The sequence below is a fragment of the Asparagus officinalis genome, chromosome 7 (assembly GCF_001876935.1).
Source record: "Asparagus officinalis chromosome 7, Aspof.V1, whole genome shotgun sequence".
Lineage (NCBI taxonomy): Eukaryota > Viridiplantae > Streptophyta > Magnoliopsida > Asparagales > Asparagaceae > Asparagus > Asparagus officinalis.
In genome coordinates, this window is record NC_033800.1 from 1,363,537 (window position 1) to 1,383,849 (window position 20,313).

The window sequence follows — 20,313 nt, forward strand, 5'->3', positions numbered from 1 at the left end:
GACCCAAGGCAGAATCGTACCATCTTGGATGTCGGGTGCTTCAGATGGTTGATGAATATTCGACCTGGATATCTGTTGTTCAGGATAAGGGATGTTTGCCACATCGAACCCTATCTTCCATGTCGATTCGCCCGTCAGTTCGGGTATGATCAGATATACATCGGCAACCCGAATCGTCACCTCAGCTTTCGAGGTGGACTTATCGACGGGGCGAGAGCTTGGTTTTGGAGCATTGCCGGCTGCACCAATGTTGAATTTGATCTCCCCTTAGAGACGCCGCCTCTACGGATGACTTTCCTCTTTTGCAAATGGCTGATAGCCACCAATATTGCCACTCGACGTAGGAGGATATCAGACTCAGAGGAGGAAATAGCTCCACGACAAGCAACAGAACCGCCTCGTGAAGCTGTGATGTCGCCTCGAGGAAAAGAGGCTGCTGAATCATCAAGGAAAGGAAAGGAACCGGCTCTCCCAGTTGATAGTGAAGAGGAGTTTGATAGTGAAGCAACCGAAACTTCAGAAGGGGAAGACGAGAATGAATCAAGTTCTGAGGAAGTATCTGGCCTTCCCGATTCATTCTTTGATAGAGGACTTGTAAGGCCTTCTGTCGCTCCGACCCAACCACAAGCTGCTCCAAAGAAACGTAAGGAAAGAGTCGTCATGGAACATCCTAACCGGATGACGGTAGAAGTTCTTAGTTGCGACGAAGAGGATGAAGAGGATATGGTGCCTCTCATTCGTCGGCAAATATCTCGAACTTCTACTCAAGCTCAAACTCAAGTTTCTCCCCGAGCTGAGTTACGCACCAAACATCGTCATGAAGGTTCTGGTGCACGCCCTCTGAAGAAACAGAAGAAAGCTGTTTCTAAACCGCGCGTTCATCTTCCTGCTGTAGAAGAGACATCCGGTCGTAGTGTTTCTTCTGATGAACAAGGTAGCGATTTGTTTTTATAGCTTTTACACTTTTTTGATGTTCAAACTTATTTCATGTTCAACTTCTGCAGGGAGTCGAGAGGAAGGAGAATTGCCAGCTGATGCTGCTTCTCCCGGAGGTATGGAAATTGAGGAAACAAGCTTCGTCCAACAAATGCATGATGCTCTGAAGGAAGGATCGGCTGATGTTCCACCCACTCCTGACGTTGATCCATCAGCTGCGGACACAGGTACTGATCTTTCTCCTCTCGGAAGAGAAATCCGAGAAATGAATGAGTCGGACCGTGTGCCTCCTCTAATGACCTGTGCGCTTTCTCTCCTTTTAGTCAAATTAAAAGAAGCAGGTACCAGTAGTGGAGCTCTCGAATCAGCCCCGACCAACGAAGGTAAAATTAATTGTCTTTTTGAGCAAATTCGTCTAAATTTATGTGTCATTTACGACTCAACACATTTTGTAGATGTCACAATGCACGAATCTGTTGGAGGAGAGACCACGCATACAACAGAGGTCGAGGAATTCAATGAACATCACCTCGATTTCAATCTCTCTGAAGGCGACCATGAGTATATCTCCGACTTATTATCGGGGAAAACTCCTGGTGCAGCCACGGAATCCAGTGTTGGAGTCGGTTCAACAGAAGCAGGTCCTTCTGAAAGTAAGACCTTTATTCTGTAAACTCCATATATGCATACATATATATTTTAACTTGATTAACCATATAAGTATTTGAATTATAGGACCAGTTACTGGAACTGATACTACTATCATCACCGAAACATCTGAACAACCGGAGGGTAGTGAACTCGTGCCATGGGCAGGAACTGAGGTTGATTTGCAATCATCAGTTCTTGAACCTCAACCTTCTACTCCTATGGACCCCATGATGATAGAAGTCACTGTCACTCCCCAGATTAGTCCAGTTGCAACAAAAGCGAGACCAACTGAAGAAGTTGGTACATCGGCCGATGTTGTGACTAGAATTGGTGAGTTTCATTTATCGTTTGTTTCAAGCTCGGATTATCATTATGCTCATTGTAATCCTCCTGTTTGTAGAATCTCCTCTTAAAGAGTCTCTTAGTTTGGACCCGCCGTCCTCTGAGACTTTAGTTGAAAAAGTCCCTGATGTAGCGGGTGCATCAACAGCTACCATTCCTGAACCAATCTTGACTGTTCAGGAATCCAGATTATCATCCTTGAGCGAACCAAGTCATGCTGAAGGTTCTTCCGTCGAATTTGGTATGCTTTAGTTTGTTGTCTTGTATGCATATATATATACTGTACTGACTTATTTGACTTTCTCGCAGTTCCTTCATCATTATCAACTCAAATCCAAGCGTTATTGGTTGATGACGATCCGGACAAGTCTGTTATCTGCTCTAATCTCCAAGGCTTCATCTCCTTTTTGAACTCTATGGTCGATCGCATTCTCTTCAAAAGATCGTATTTTGAGAATTATAAAAAATCTTTTGAGCGTTTTATATCAGGGTTCAGAGAGGAAGGGTATAACGACTTAGCCGATTCAGTCACCGCTTATTTGGTTGATTTGAGGCAACATATTGAACTTCTGCAAACTCTTCGCACCAAAGGCGTACCTTTTTACATCGCTTCTCATATGGAATCCAGGCTGCAAGCGTGGCGTGATTCTCAAGAATCTGCCAACTCCGAACTCCAACAGTTAAGAGCCCACAGTCATCAGCTTAGGGTGAATATTGGCAAAAGGACACAAGCCAAGGTCAACCTACGCCGAGATATAAAATCGAGTCGAGCGGAAATAGCTCGCTTAGAGGAGGAACTTGCAATGGCCAAGGATGCTCTTGATGTCTTGGAGTCTGAGTTGACGCAGGAAATTCATGTTGAGGAAGACCTGTTACAGCAACTGAACTTTCAAGATAAAATAATTGCTGAAAAGGAACAAGAGGTCGCCGCGCTTCAAAGTGTTGATGAAGAAGCTTTCAAAATTAAATTGACGGCTGAGCTTGAACAGACTTATGCGTTAGAGCTGTCAAAACTTGAAAATCAAATTAGTCAATATAAACTCTTGTAATCGGAGAACATTATATTTTTGTTTGTAGCTTTGTTTGAAAATTCTTGGTCAATATAGTGAACCTTTTTGCTCATTATATTGAATCTTTTTGCTCATTGAGGTTTTTTATTATGATTACTCATTCTTATTTAGAATAAATAACCATAATACTTATAGGATTTTTGGCAAATCCTCAGCCATCAACGGATTTGATATACCTTTACCGATTACCGTTTGAATCGGGCTAGTATGTGAATTATCTAAGTCCGTTTCACATATAACGTTGCGCTAAAAGAATTAAACTCTTTTAGACTTTGAACTACACTGTTGAATATGTAGGCTACATGTGTTAGATGTAGGCTTATCTCTAATAAGGGATAGAGATAACATCCCCCATGTGTGAACAACATGGATTTCAAAGTGTGAATAGGTTGCATTTCCTATATAGGACAACGAACCCAAAATCGGAGAGAAAAAGAATTGTATATTCCATTTCTCAATCTCTTGTTTGTTGGTAGAGATAAACCCATACTCGGAGAGGAAGAATTTTATATTCTATCTCCTGGTCTCTTGTTTGTTGGTAGAGATGAACCCAGAATCGGAGAGGAAGAATTTTATATTCTATCTCCTGGTCTCTTGTTTGTTGGTAGAGATAAACCCAGAATCGGAGAGGGAGAATTTTATATTCTATCTCCTGATGAAAAGGAAACTCACAGTGGAATCTCCACTTAGAGAAAATAGGTTGGTTTGAATAACCCTAACTGTCATAAGGTTTGATTACTCAATTCAAAAGTAAACCTTTCGTTCGCAAAAATGAATCGAAAGGAGATTTTGGTTGTGGTCCTAACTGTAGTAAGGTTTGACCAAGTGGGAATTTTGAGACGATCCTAACTGTAGGAAGGTTTGATCGCTCAATTTGTGGACCTCTCGTTCATGGAACGAATCGAGAGGGGATTTTGGCTTTGGTCCTAACTGTTTAAAGGTTTGACCAAGTGAGGAATAGGAGTAGGGTGCAAATAACAATGAGTTTGTTGATTTGCACAAACTAATCGGTGGGAAATTTTGATTTTAAACATAAGAATTTGACACGAAATAATCTGTCGACTGATACATACTGATGATCGTTGATCAATCCGACCGATGGGGGTTTCATAGCGTGAGATTACAAATCATCAAATCTCATCTTCCATGATTATATTACAAGGTTTTGCTGAGGAAAGATTAACTATCATTAAATCTCATCTCAACAAAAGTTGTAAAAGAACAATGAATTATTCAAATGACCAGCTTCTCATTTAAAATAGTGAACTGATCTCGGGTTATCCTGAAATATCCTATATAGGATTCTCTAGGAACTTCCCGCTTTACACAGGTTATCCTGAATATATTACGGATAATATTTTTTCAGGAACTTCCCATTTATTGGCATCATCAATTTGTTGCCATCTTGGGTAACCAGGCGATATGCACCGTTCGAATAGACTGTTTCTATCACAAACGGTCCTTCCCATTTAGGTTCAAATTTGCCTTTCTTCTTAGAAGTGAGAATCATAGGTCTTCGAACGGCGAGAACTAGATCTCCTTCTTTAAAGCTTCGTCGTCGGACCTTTTTATCGAAAGCCCGAGAAATTCTAGCTTGATAAAACTCGATTTGTTGTTGAGCTTCCAAGCGTTTCTCATCTAACATCTCTAATTCCTCGAGACGTTTCTGATGATGTTCTTCCGTCGTCATTCCCGTTACGAGAGCGATACGGAGAGAAGGAATCTGCACTTCCAATGGAAGAACGGCTTCACACCCATACGTTAAAGCATACGGGGTGGCTCCGGTAGGCGTGCGGACGGTCGTACGATAAGCCCAGAGAGCTTCGCCGAGTTTGTCATCCCAATCTCGCTTATTGGTTTTCACCAATTTTGCCAGGATTTTGATGATAGTCTTGTTAAAAGCTTCGGCCAATCCGTTAGCTGTAGGATTATAAGCAGTCGACGAAACGTCTTTAATCCCGAATTTACCGCAGAACTTGATGAATGCGTTGCTCACGAACTGAGGACCGTTGTCGTGCACTATTCGCCTTGGCACACCGTACCGATATATGATATGGTGTTTGATAAATTTGATGACATTGGTCGTCTTTACTTCTCTAAGTGGAACTGCTTCTGCCCATTTCGAGAAATAATCGGTGATTGCCAGAATGAAACGGTCCCCTTTAACCGAAGGTGGAAAAATAGGACCTACTATATCCATTCCCCAAGTTTCAAACGGCCACGATGTCGCCGAAGGATGCAGATATTCAGGGGGTATGTGCATATAATTTGCATGCAATTGACACACTACACATTGTCGTGCGTAATCGACTGCGTCTTTCACCATAGTTGGCCAATAATATCCGATTCTCCTAAGTCGGTCGCAGAGTTTAGGACCGGGCTGATGTGCACCGCATATCCCATTATGTGCCTCTTTGAGTGCTTGTTCCGCTTCTTTACTGGATAGACAACGAAGTAAAAGACCATCATAAGCTCGTCGATACAACGTTTGCGATGTGGCATTGTAATAAAATCTCGGCGCTCTTCGCCGAATCGATTCCCTTTCTCTTACATCTTCAGGTAATATACCATGTAAGACGTAGTCAATAATAGGAAAACGCCAATCTCGAACTTCGGGTTCAACTCCAGTTGAGTATACCTCTTTAGCATTCGAATCGTAGATTGGAACAATAAGCTGATGAGTCCTCACTGTAATTAATTGCTCTGTTTCGGGAGGTTGAGCCAAGGATACTGACAATGCTGCCAATGCATCCGCGTATGTATTTTGGAGACGCGGAACGTACTCGATGAAAAATTCTTCAAACGAGCTTGCCATTTCGATGGCCACCTGGTGGTATGGAATCAGGTCTCGATTTCTGACTTCATACTCTCCTCGTATTTGATTAACCACCAGTTGAGAATCTCCAAAAGCCTCAAGGTATTCGACCCCCAGCTCTTTGGCCCCCAGCTCTTTGGCGAAATTAAGTCCGATTATTAATGCATTGTATTCAGCCACGTTATTAGAGCATGGTTCAGTCAGTGAATATGCTCTAGGCAAGACGTGCTTTTCCGGGGAAACTAAAACGACCCCCACTCCTGAGGAGATTTTAGAACATCCGGGTGCACTTGCCACGTTGGTTGATCGGGAAGCCCCATCGAAGTACAATTGCCACACTTGTTGATGTGATGTGGTATTAACTTCGTGAGTTTCATCTGGCAGATCGTCGTACAATTCGACTACATCCTTCGTAGGATTCTCCGCCAGAAGATCGCAAATAGCTCGTCCTTTAACAGATTTCTGTTGCTTGAAGTACAAGTCATATTGCGATAAGAGTAAAGCCCATCTGGCCAAACGCCAATTCATGGAAGCCGGTTGGGTCATGAACACTCGGACGGGATTTATGTTGGAAATGACATAAATCGTCTGTCCGACTAAATAATGTCGCATTTTCTGGATTGCGAACACCAAGGCAAGACATTCTTTCTCGATCATTGGATAGCGAGATTCAGCTCCTACCAGTGTACGACTTAGATAATATACCGCTTGTTCGTGACCGTTATCGTCGTCTTGTGCAAGTAACGCACTTAACGAATGGCTCATCGCTTTGACATAAATCAAAAACGGTTTGCCTGATTTCGGCGCAACGAGAATAGGTGGATTCACCAGATATTTCTTAATATCTTTGAATGCCTTCTGACATGCTTCATCCCAAATGAACGACACGCCTTTCTTTGCGAGTTTGGAAAACGGTTGACATTTTCCGGACAAGTTCGATATAAACCGACGGATATATGCCAATCGACCTTGCAATCCTCTGAGTTCTTTAAGATTTCTCGGAGGTTGTAATTCATGTATCGCCTTCACTTTATCAGGATCGATATGAATCCGCTCGACATTCCCAGGAAGGATTTAGTCGGGTTCATCTTTAACTGATGAGTTCTCATAAGCTCGAACATTGTCTTCAGATCGTTAATGTGGTCGTTTTTATCACGACTCTTAACGACCAGGTCATCAACGTAGCATTCGACGGTCTTCCGGAGGTGCTCTTGAAAGATCTTCGTCATTGCTCGTTGGTATGTAGCACCGGCATTCTTCAAACCAAATGGCATAACAGTGTAACAAAACACACCCAGGGGTGTTCTGAATGCCGTATGCTTTTCATCATCCGGGTGCATCTTGATTTGATTATACCCAGAAAATCCATAAGCTGTATGCTTTTCATCATCCGGATGCATCTTGATCTGATTATACCCAGAAAATCCATCCATGAACGACATTCTCTCAAACCCGCATGTGTTGTCGATAATGACGTCCGTAATCGGTAGGGGAAAATCATCCTTGGGGCATGCTGTATTCAGATCTCTGAAGTCAATACAGATTCTGATTTTTCCGTTCTTTTTGAGGACTGGAACAATATTGGCCAACCATTCAGGATGTTGTTCCTCTCTGACAAAACCCGAGTCAATTAGCTTCTTAACTTCAGCTTCTATTGCCTCCATAATTTGCGGACGAAACCGTCTTTGTTGTTGCTTGACAGGTTTAGCATCCGATTTTATGTTAAGGGTATGCATTGCTACATTTGGGTCGAGTCCTGGCATATCTTCGTAGTTCCATGCGAAAACGTCGATATACTCTTTAACGAGGGCAATTAATTCCTCTTTTTCGTCTGGCGGGAGATCACCGCTGATAAATATAGGCTTCGGATTATTTTCGTCACCCATATTAACTTGAACCACTTTATCCTCGGTAGGAGGTTCTCTTTGCTCAAATCGATCACCGTATTGGATATTCATGTAATGCATCCATGGATCTTCCCAAACAGGTAACTGATCGTCTTCTTCTGTTGTGGAAGGGTCAACCGTCGCCATGTTCGACATTAGGGATTTGAATCTTTCACCAATGCTCACGTCAGAATCCCAATTTGAAGTATCGGATGAATGTCCACTCCTGTCTATTAATTGGTTAATAATCTGTTGGCCATAATCGTCTTCGGATGAAGCATAACCCAGACCTCTATTACGACTGTAGTAATTATCTGGTTTTCCTTTTGGTACATAGGTAGAACGGGGTGGAACCCTAATACCTTGACCAAAATAAAGGCCTTCACCAAGTGAAAGGTCATAGCCTCGACTCATCATATAATCATTCGCTTGAGAACTATACCGAGAGAAGTGTCGCCCGGGTTTTTCTTCATCCGAATTACTATCTAAGAAATGATCTGGAGTGGGGGATGATTCCCCTTTTCCAAAGATTATCTCTTTTTCACCCCCTGCCTTTGCGGGTAGGATCATAGTTGTTCCAGATGAGCTTTGGAGGTGTTTCGTCGCCGTACAAGACGAACGAAGTGGCATATGTAGACTAGAGTCGTCATACAATTTCTGCATTACGTCATCTAGACAATGCGAGTACTCTAAATCATGGTTTATTATTTCATCGGCAAGCTGCCAGTTACAACTTTCGTCCGACGATTCATCACCGTCAAGATCGATTACAAGAGGTTCAATGTCATTTAGTACAAGACCTTCACTATAATCGAGCCCGGCTTCGGTATCAGCTTCTTCTCCGCTGTCCGTGCCATGGGCCGATGGTTCAGTTTCGGACTCAGCACCATAAAGAAGGGAGTCAGTAAAGTAATTTTCTAACCCCTTGAATGGTTGCTTATCCGCGACCACCGTCTTGACCTCCTCATTAGTGTCGACATATTTCAAACACTGATGGAGGGTGGAGGGAACTATAAGATTACCGTGGATCCATGGGCGACCCAACAGTAAGTTATAGGAAGTCTCCGCATCGATCACATAGCAGGTGACTTCAGACTTCAGATCTCCGAGTTGACACTTCACCCGGATTTTTCCCAACGGTCGTGACCCGCTTGTGTTGAAACCATAGATAACCGTTCCAGTGGAGGCTAACTTGCTGGCGGGAATTCCGAGGTGGTACATCAAACGAAGTGGCATGATACTAACAGCGGAACCCGGATCGACTTGGATCCGGTTAACCATGCTCGAACCGATATATCCAGTAAAATATAACGGTCTATCATGCTTTGAATTCCTGACTTGCATGTCTTCTTTTGTGAAAGCAATGCAAGGAAATTTGGTGGCTGCCAGATTGCAATGCTGCACTGACGATTCTGGCTCTTCAGGAGCTGGCTTGACCTGAGTTAAGAATACTTCAGAATCAGCCAAAGCTTCTTGTAAAGCTTCTCTGGTTTCTTTTGAGAGGCGCAGCAACTCGTACAATGTGATTCTTGCTGGGATATTAGCCAGCTGAGCCATAACGTCGAAACGATATGGTGCGTTCGAGCTTTCCGGTTTGTCTCGTCCAATCGGTCGACTAAAACGAGACTGCTTCGGAATTTGAACCTCTCTGTGTTGAGGTTCTTTTTCTTTTTGCTTAACAACTTTCTGAGGTTTTTCAGCTGCTACTGGTGGAGTTATGGCTACCCCCAGCTCCGTAAGAGTTTTGGCATTTGGATCTGAGGTTTCCGGATACCTATAATGGTACTCGTTTCCACTTCTTGTAGCAAAAACTTCCTGTTCTCCATCAGAAAGTGATAAAGCTGCTATATCCTCATCGTTCTTCTCGGGAATCGCCGAGGCTCCATAGCAGGACTTCTCCTTTCCCTTGCCTTTTGACTTCTTCTTTGATGTGGGTGTCGTCCACTGTTCATCTTCAAGCAAATCCGGATGAACCCAAAGGATTTCGCCGTTGGGGGCTGTGTGAGATACGAGCCCCTTCTGGCGCTGTCCATGAGGGTCATCGTTGATGGTTTGCATCTTGACCTTTGATACTGGCTCGGCTTGAAACCAGGACAAAGGAACCGATCCGAAGCTAATAGAGACCGCGTTTGCGCCTACCTTCTTCTCCTTTGGCTTCGGTGTCACAATACCAACATCAATCAATGTTTGAATTTTATCCTTTAAAACATAACATGTCTTAGTAGGATGGTGGACCCTTCTGTGATATGCACAATACTTTGGGTCATTGATCTTCGTTGCTTCTTCTTGGTTTGTGACCGGTGGAAGCTTGATCTTGTTGTTCTCTAACAAGTATTTGAAGATGACCGGAACTTCATCATCTTTGAAAGAGTATTCCTTTGGGAATCTGGGCTCAGAATTCTTAAACTGCTTCGAAGGCTGTTGATTCTGGTTTGGCGCCAACTGGAAGGATGATTGTTGCGGTTGTTGCGGTGGCTGTTGTGACGTCTGATGTGCGTCCACAGCGGCTACAGACCCTCTTCCTCTGCCTCGAGGGTTAAAGTTCTGCTTTTGATTTTGATTCTGATTATTAGCTGGTGGCAAACCTCGCTCCAAATTCTTTCTCTTGAGGAAGCGTTCAGCTTGTTCACCTCTTACTTTCATCTCTTTCCAAGTTTTAGAGGGAACAACCCCCACCACTTCTAATACATCCAAGGACAGATTATTATGACATGTTTGCAGAATAAATTCCTCAGTGAGTGGATCTCTGCAGTTCACCGCTTTGTCCCGGAATCGTTTGACAAAGACATCAACCGATTCCCCATCCTTCTGCTTCTCATCCAACAACGTGCCGATCGAGACTTCCGTGTCGTCGTCGAAGAAATTGGTGAGGAATAACTCTTCCATGTCTGCCCAGCTAGTGATACTCCCAGGCTTAAGGCGTCGGTACCAATCGAAGGCAGGCCCGCGAAGGGTTCCTACGAATGACCGGACCATCAGGGCTTCGTTCCCAGATATTGCGCCGAGATGCGACTTGAAATAGATCAAGTGCTGAGTTGGTGAACCCCTGCCATCAAAAGGAGTAAAGTTAATCAAATTAAATTTCTGGGGATAAGGAATCAGGTCCCACTCCCTCGGGTACGGGTATGGGATGCCCGTTTTCTTCACTTCTTGAGCCGTCATCAAAGCGTTGACTTTGCTCTCAAGATCGTGCATCTTCTTGTCCTCTTCCTCGCTTTTCTTCAAATAGATCTGTGGAGGTTGAGTGGCTGACTTGGTCGGATCGCTTCCGGAGTTGTCTTTATCTGGAGGAGGATCTTCAAATATCGTCTCATCCTCTTCATTACGCCGACTGGATTCTGCTCTTTGGCTTGATTCCGGTTGGTGTTGCTGAACCTGCAAATCCCGCATCTGCTGCATAGTCAACTCCATTTCGGTTTTGAACTCAGCTCTAATTTCTTCGCGTTGTTTAGCCAACGCTTCCTGCAGCATGTGAGCCAATTGATCTGGCGTAATTGCAAATGATTCTCTGGCTTGTCCAACACTGGATGTGGTGTCGTCAGAAGCGACAGCAGAACAAGTGTCTGATAATTCTTCGTCCGAAGATAACCCCTCGTGCATTCTCTTGTAATCTCGTCGTAGGTTGGCTCTTCTTTGTAATCGCGCCATCCTTTGAGAAAGACCCTGCTCAACTCTCCCTCCCGGAGAGAAATCAGGGTCGGGGTTAACTAACTGTTTCTTTCCTTTGTTGGTCATGTTGATAGTGACCTCAGGGAATTCATCTCGTTGGATTACAGATTTTTTCTTGTTGAAACGTCTCATTTTGGGTTTTGACGCTTCATTGGACAATCTTTGAAATACGGAGACTCTTGTTGAATTATTCTTAGAGCATCCGCATTCTGTCAGCACTGCTTTGATGAGTCTCTCGCAAGCGCAATGGGACTCATTCTCTCGGACAATCCTCTTTCTTAAATTCTTCTTCTGATAGTACAGCTCGTCATTATTGTGATTCGAGCAACCTATCCTTTGCCTCTGAACTTTGTTAACATACATAGGACGACTGGTCGTCGCCTCTGAGCGATCCAAAGTTGAATTTTTGAATCCACCCCCTTGCGGGAGTGGAGTTTTCATAGGTCCTAAACGAGAGTGAACTGGTATTCTCTCGTTCTGGACTTGTGAGGTTCTGACAGGTGGGTGTTTACGACCCCCTGCATATGAAACCACTATGGGTTTATTTGCAGCATCTGATGGTTGTTTAACTGGGGCTTTGCCTCGATCGTCAACCGAAGGACCGAGGCGATCTGCCATTGTCACTTTAAACTTAGACAAATCTGGGCTAACCCAGGGTTTCACCGACGACGCAGTAGATGGGCCCGGAACAGATGCTTGCGGCGTCTTTGGCATCCAGACTTTACGATTCTTCGGTGACTTTTCAGACACTGTCTCTTTCTTGGTTCCTTGCGCTTGTTGACGAAGAGCGCGAGTTTGGGCAGCCTTCGCCTTACGCCTCTGTATCCGTTCCTTGAGGGTTGAACGGGCCCTTTTGACGAGAGTCCACTCCTCCGTCGTAAGTTTTGCAGAAATACAATTATTTTGCCGTTGGGGCAATTGAACCGCTTTCTGTTTCCTCGACTCTAGGTCCGCATAGTAATGGACCCCGTCGGTTTGTTGCATGGCCTTAGCCAATTGTCGAGCACGGCGCTGACGCTGTCTCTGACGAGCTCTTTTCGTCAGCACCGGTGAGCTATTGATCAACGACTCCGTAACTGGTGTAGAGTCGTTTTGAGCAGGGACGTTGCAAGGAGATTCCTTAACAACGATCGAGCCAGAATCTTTGTCTGCGGCCTCCGTTGGAATTGCAGACTTGAAAGTTTTCGAAATCTTCCTATATTTGCGAGACGAGGAAGATTTCGCGGATGAGGATGATAAATACTCCTCAAACTTCGCCTGATCGAATTCGTATTCGATCTCTTCATTGATGATGATCTTGATCGGTTGCGACACCGCGGTCTCGGCAGCGAGACCGCTGGCTCCCACTGTGGTCGCCAGCTTGTTTGGTTCAAAAGTCGCTGCTGTGGAATTCATTATAACTTTGTTCGATTACAACAAATTCGAAAGAATAATCTTTTTATAAGACTTTTTCTACACAACAAAACGAAAATTACAACTTTTGAGAAACAAACACAAAAATCGTCTATCGATCTTTGTTTTCGTGGGACTTTGCCTGTGCCGGGAGCGCTTTAGCTCGTGGACCACCGAATCACAAATCGTGAATAGGGGTTTACTGATTCTTCCTTCGTTATCGAAGTTAGAAATTGAAACGATATCTTATCGAAGTAAGATAGTCGTTCTTCTTGAAATCAAGTCAAAGCCTGAATGTCAAGGGATTGCTCCAAGAACTTAGATCTCTGCTCTCTCTGCTCTGGAATGCTCTAACAAATGCTCGATCCTCGTCAGAAATGACCCTCGGGGGTTATTTATAGCCTCAAGGGTCTGTAACTGCAAAAACTCAACAACTGAAGAAGTCAGTACGGCGAGACAGTGTTTACTGTCTCGCTGGGCGAGACAGCGTTTGCTGTCTCGACCCGCGAGACAGTAAATTTGCTGTCTCGCTCAGCGAGACAGTAAATGCTGTCTCGGAAAATGGCAGTTTCTCGCTGTAACTGTTCTCTCACGTTTCAAACTCCGTTATTTTGGCAGTTATCCACGTGATTTTCGCCCATGATGTTTCCCACGTCCCTTGGCAGTTAATGGACACGTGTAGGGCAGTTACAAATGTAGTTTTGACTATTTCAACACTGTCTCGCTGGCGAGACAGCAAAGACTGTCTCGCTGGCGAGACAGCAGCTGGCGAGACAGCAAATACTGTCTCGCTGGCGAGACAGCAAAGCCTGTCTCGCTGGCGAGACAGCAAACACTGTCTCGCTGGCGAGACAGCAAAGCCTGTCTCGCTGGCGAGACAGTTCATACCTGTTTTGATTTTCTTAAAGCAGTATGAGGTCCCTTCGAGTGATTTTCTCTATGTCTGGGATATCTATTAGCATTTTTTGACGCCTACACACACGTTCACAATTCTCCACCTCGTACATCATTTGATAAACCTTAAATTTTGGACAAACACTAAAATCACCAGAGAGATCTGAAATGCCAAATCAGACTAAAACTAGGTCAAACCAGCTGCGTCGCTATACCGCGGCTGCCTACGTACCCTCCACTGGGATCAAGCTAACTGTAGTTCACAAAAGCCCACTGCCAAGACTCCGCGAGACACAGGACATGTCTCGCTCGTGGGTGTGGCCCCGCGAGACACAGAACGTGTCTCGGGCACACACGTTCACAAATAGAATTCCAAATCATTAAATTGCTCTTAGATCATTAATATTTTAAGACTTTATCACTAATTATGTGGAAGGTAAAGTGTTGAAACCAACAAGATTTTATATATTGAAATATCTGAAACTTTTTAATATATTATGATAATCATAAACTTTTTTACAACTATGTTATAGTAAATACATAAACTAAAAATCAACAATTATAATATTTAACCACGTACATTGCACGTGCATTCCACCTAGTTGTATTAATTCCCTGTTTACAATTAAGCACGTTGCGTCTTAAGTTCCGGTTAATAGCTGACTAATGCGGACCTCGTGTATGTGGAGAGGGGCCGTAGCTAAATTATCTCGAAGAAAGGAACGCCTCTTAATTTATTCTTGTTCCATGATGAACGGTGGTCAGATGTGTGCGTTGATAAACCCCGATTTTTTTATTTGTATTTTCTTTTTTTTATTTTTGTTTTAATTTTTCGTGAGGTAACACATATCTGTAATTTTCTATTATACAGTTCTAGAAATTGCAATAAAATATAATTAAAGTGAAAGGCTTCGGAGAAACAGTTTTGTGTTCCTAATAAACTTTAGTTCGAGTGTTCCTCTGCTGGGGGTTGGTGACACAGTGACATAAAGAAACTGCTTCAATTATTTTATCCGTTCTTTTAATAATAATTTGCTGTATAATGATGGGAAAAGTTAATATGGTTGTTAATTATATGTGACATGCCAGTTTTATTATTAAATTTGCGTCGGTTATGGATAGGACGATGTATTCATATATAATAAAACTGGCATGTCACATATTAAATTTGCGTCGGTTTTAGATAGTATACCTAGAAATTGATCTGCAACTTATAACTAGCCTTTAGGGGCTGTTTGTTTCGTTTCCCCCAGAATCCAAAACCCACTTTTCTTCACTTTTTTACTTTCTCCTACTTTCTAAAACCCATTTTTCCTCACTCTCTCCATTTTCCTCCAATAATATTGTGACAACTCATTCCATCACATCTCATTTCATATTTTTAAAAGTAAACAAAACACAAGAAATGAGTCACATCAATCAACTCATCTAACTCACTTTTTCCCACTTTTTTTCATTTTCTATTATCTTTAAAAATTACTCACATCATCCAATAATATGGTGACAACTCATCACATCTCATTAAAATTTCCTTCCATCACTTTCCTCCAAAAAAACAAGGAAATTAATTTTCCTAAGTATGTGTCACATCATCCAATAATATAATAACAACTCATCTCATCTCATCTATTTTCTCCCACTTTTAAGAATGAACCAAACACAAAAAAAGAACCTAAACAAGGAAAGTGGAGGAAAACATTAAAAATTACTCACATCAACCAATAATACGGTGACAACTCATTTTCTCCCCCACTTTCTGTTATAGCTTTGACGAACCAAACCTCTGAAAGTGGAGGAAAACTATCTAAAACCTTATATCAATATCCATCAATATTACAATTTTGCTCTCGGTATACTCCGGGTTATTTAATTTTTTTATTATTTATGCATCCATATTTGCATGGAGGAATCAGGAAGATATGGATATTGATTTGATTCTGGTAATCTGAAACTGCTTAATTTGCATGCAATTTTATGTTGGATTCTGTGATCTAGTTTTTACTTCTCAGTTCGTTTCCTGTTTTGGAAAATGGGATTCAATTAATCTATTGGTGCTTTCTTGTTTGGGCCGTTGGTAACTTGAATCAATCACCTATTCTCATTGAAGTCACGGGTCCTGAGTCACATTGTTTAATTTGCCGACTTCTATCAGCCTTTGGCCGTAGTTGCGAGAGAGAGTACAAAGATGCTTGATCACAGCTAATTAATTAAGAAAAAACCCCTCTTTTAGTGATTATAAGCCACATATTCAGAATTTTAAAAAAGCCCTTGCAGTTAAAAAAACAAAAAAAAAACACCCTCACACTTGACAAAATCAAAGAGAATACCTTCACACTGGGAAATTGTTATGGTGTTTTCAGTCGCCAAAGTACGGTCATTTACCAGCAACGGACAGGTGTCCTCTTACATGCACCGCTCAAATCAGATCGACGGTCAGAACCCCCAAGAATCTCGACTTAGCCGACTCTCCGAGTCGACATCTCCTTAGGTTGACTCGAAGGGCAGATGTCAACTCGAAGGGTGGTACTTGTCGGGTCTCTTGTCGAAAACGACTCGCTACGAGCCCACTTGACCAGTTATTCGGCACCTTGCGCGGTTGACTCGAAATGTGTTACTTCTCGGTCAAGCCAAAGGACAACTTCAACCTTGAGCTTTCCCCGCTGACGACTCGTTGACATCACATTTAATGATTGGTAGGCGTCATCATGCCTCTAGCCTTGATAGTTTTCATGACTCATCGAACCATGTTGGCACCGCCATGCCCCCGATCACTTCACATTAAATGCTGAGGTGACCTCTCCTCAACTCGTCGATCGACACTTATAAAGTAGGTACTGATACAGTCGCCATGCCATACTCGTTTGCCGCCATCTTGTACTCGGTCGAGATTACCATTCTACTATTTTTCCACCACTATAAATAGAGGTGCTATAAATACCAAGTGGATTTTTCCAAGCTATTTCCAAGCAATATCTGAGAATTTTACTACATTACACTTCAGAACTCACATAGTTCATCATTTTTCCACCCAAATTCATCAACTGACTTGATCGTCAGAAAAACCACGGAGAAACTAGTCTACGTCCTCTCACGAATCGCTGCTTGTGCATGTTGAAGCTACTCAACTCAAAATCAGATATTCAGAGAAGTGAGCGGCCCCTAATCAACATCACCCCCATTATATTATTCGTTTGATTATTAACATCAACAGAAATAATTTACAAAAATGCCCTCAAACTTGGAAAATTTAAAAACTAATCAAGAAAATACACTTAAAAACATATATCTCTATGACTTTAACAATTTGATAACAACACATGGCATGCATTAGAGTACTAGTAACTTTATTTAAAATGCTTGAAAATTGAATGTCTCTTCATCACGATACATATGATGCATCCATCTTGAGTAGTTTCTTGATGGGCTCTGGTCATGCTTATGATTCTACATCGAATGAGAAATCTACCGAACACCTTTTATAATCTGATTTATAAATTTGTATTCACTTTGGGAAATACAATAAATAAAATGTAACTGGAAGCATTGTCAGAAACAATATGCTGTTTATTAATAAGATCATATTTTGGTAATTGCATCCTTTTGTACTTTTGATAAAGGGTTTCATTTTAATCATTTTACTTTCGATCTAACTTTACTATTTTCTGTGAGCCACTAGCAAAACGGAAATTGGTTCTGTGGAGAAGAACTTAGAAAAGCAGTTTTTTGGTCATAAGTCGACTCATGCACAGGCATAAGTCGACTTATGGTAAGTCGACTTATGTTTGTGCATGAGTCGACTTACGTTCTGCTCTGGATTATTGATTTTGGGCTCTGGCAAGTCGACTTATCAGATCTGATAAGTCGACTTATGATCTCTTCTCCAGTTGCTGTTTTTCGCTCTGCCAAGTCGACTTATGCAGACTGTTAAGTCGACTTATGACGGGTTTTTTGGAAAGTTAGAGTTCCTATTTGCAGTCTGTTTGGGTTTCTGTTTTGGTATAAATACCAATACGATTTGAGGGTTTTGTAGGAGCGTTTTGGGGGATTTTGGAGCACAAAAAGAGAGATCTTTCTGAGCTATTTGTTAGGGTTATTGGTTGAGAGGTTGAGAGATTTATTGGTGAGATTAGTTGGTTCGTTTGAGCGATTTGTAATCTCAATTTGTACTCTCCTTCTCTATTAGTGGAAACCCTCCCCCTTCTTGCCCCGTGGACGTAGGCAATTTGCCGAACCACGTAAAACCTTGGTGTTTGTGTTTTGTTTGGTCTTTCTCTCGGCGTTCGTTGGTTTGGTTTCTCAAAGCATCAGTCACAACATAACCCAGAGAAGACATAACTATTTTACTATCCCATAAATATTCTAAAGGTTTTTTTTATAGAAACAACCTAATAAATACGGTGATTATATAGGAACCACCTATAATATTTAATTTATATCAAAACCACCTAAAAAGTTTGTTTTCCCTTCAATCAACCACTCACAATGCTGTTGACTTTTGGCCAAATTTTCCATACTACCCTTAATGATTTTTGGGAAAAACATGGATGACATATGTCCTCATTCAGGGTAGTAATGGAAATTTGGACAAAAACTCAACAAAAATTAGGCGTGGATGGTTGATTGAAGAGCAAATATACTTTTAGATGGTTTTAATACAAATTAAAAACTATAGATGGTTTCTATATGACCACCATATTTATTAGGTGGTCTCCCTAAAATAAAAATAAAATAAAATAAAAACCTGTTCTAAAAGGTAGACAAGCATTTTGAGTCATTGTCTATATCCACCTCCGTCCTACCCAGCAATTGGCATTGAAGACTAATTATATAACTATTTGAATAGAATAATATGTATGAAAGACTTAAGAAGTCCTTCTATATTATTGGTTGAACCTTGTAGCCCTCTTATAAACATGCTCCTTATTCGCTAATCTTCACATCCTCAGTAAATTTCGAGACCATTAGCTCTTGAGAAACCAAGAAAAATGGTGAGCCTTTTCTCTTTCTCTCTCTAATTGTGCTAGTTATATCATGATTAGCAATGAAAATTCTTTATATTAGCTCCTTTTCTCTTTCTCTCTCTAATTGTGCTAGTTATATCATGATTAGCAATGGAAATTCTTTATATTAGCTCTCTAATTAATCGACGTGTTCTTAATTTTGATGTTATTTGTTATCAGAGTTGTACACGCTCGTCTTGCAGGCCAGGCAATAGTTGTGGCCCTTTCTGTTTATACTATGATTCCAATGCGTATTATAACCATATCGCACCGGTAAAATCTTTCTTTGATATAATTTTTGTGTGCACGCGCTTAAATTTTCATGATGCTTTAAGTATATATTAACTCGATCTTTTTCCTTGTTAATTGTTATTAGCAACTAAAAGAAAGAGATGACAAGATTGTCGATGCACTAAAGCACATCAACGTCAATCAAAGAGGAGGCGGAGGAGGAGGAGGAGGTGGTGGTGGTAGGGGAGGAAACGGTAGCACACAAACAATTAACATAACTATCCAGTCCAGAAAATGATCCTTCAACATTTGGTCCTATCATAAGATGTGGAAGTCCAAATAGTCGCTTCTTCAGTTTCTTTGTATGCGTGTGTTTATGTTCGTGACTTCGGTGTGATTCTCTTGATATAATTGGAATAGTAGCAATAAATGTGAACTGTAGTTTGTTGCATAATTAAGGGAAATTGTTTGTTTTTTTTTTTATTCTACTTCGCTTGTTTGTATGAGTTGCATCTTCTGTTTGTTTTATGTAAGAAAGATATTTTGTTAGGTGATGGCCTTCTCATAAATAAATAAACAAACAAACAAAAGAGGAAGTCCTTGACATTGCCCAGTAATTGACGGCAACCAGAGAAATATTGATGGACTAATGATCAAGATTTTCCATATTTTATCAGAAATGTTCTTGGATGTATTCTCGGCATGATAAATTGATAAAGAACATAAATGTTGAGAAAATAAACATAAGAGAATAGTCCTTCAAAATTTTCGTTAAAGAGTCGGCTCTCTCTCTTGTAGCCGCCCTCTTTAGGGTTTTGAAAACCCTAGTTTTCAGTCGGCACTCTCTCTTGTAGCCGCCTCCTCTCTAGGGTTTTGAAAACCCTAAATCTCAGTCCATTTCTTTTCCTCTCTGGAAGCACGTAATGCTTCTCTCCCCCTCCCTCGTAACGGATCTACATCAGCAAGACCCTCTCTTTTCATTTTTTTTTCTCTGGCCGGTTTCTACAATCTTTGTGAGGCACGACCCTTCATGTCTCACTCCGATAGTTTTACAGCGAATTATTTGACGAGATCTGAGTCCCATCCCCAACCCTCACGGCAGTCTTCGGGGTTTCCTACATCTCGGCCTCCGAGGTAGCTGTCTCTCGGCTCACACGAACGACATTACCGTTTCATAATTAATTAACGGTATCACTGTTTCATATTTATTTAACGACATCGTCATTTCATATTCAATTAACGGCATTGCTATTTCAAGGCCGCCTTTCGGTCTCCAATTAACGGCATCACCGTTTAAGCCGTCTCTCAGACTCAAATTAACGGCATCGCCGTTTTAAGACTGTCTATCGGTCTCATATTAACGGCATCAAATCAATTTGGAACATGTCGAGAATTGATGATGATGGGCTGGCCGAGCTTTGTGCCAA

General features: G+C 41.8%; 1 long non-coding RNA gene across 1 annotated transcript; it reads left to right on the forward strand.

Annotated features, from left to right (window-relative positions):
* On the forward strand, positions 18,501 to 19,374 carry LOC109850808. The gene is made up of 3 exons (XR_002249556.1): positions 18,501 to 18,643; positions 18,836 to 18,928; positions 19,032 to 19,374. It is a non-coding gene; the product is annotated as an uncharacterized LOC109850808 (long non-coding RNA).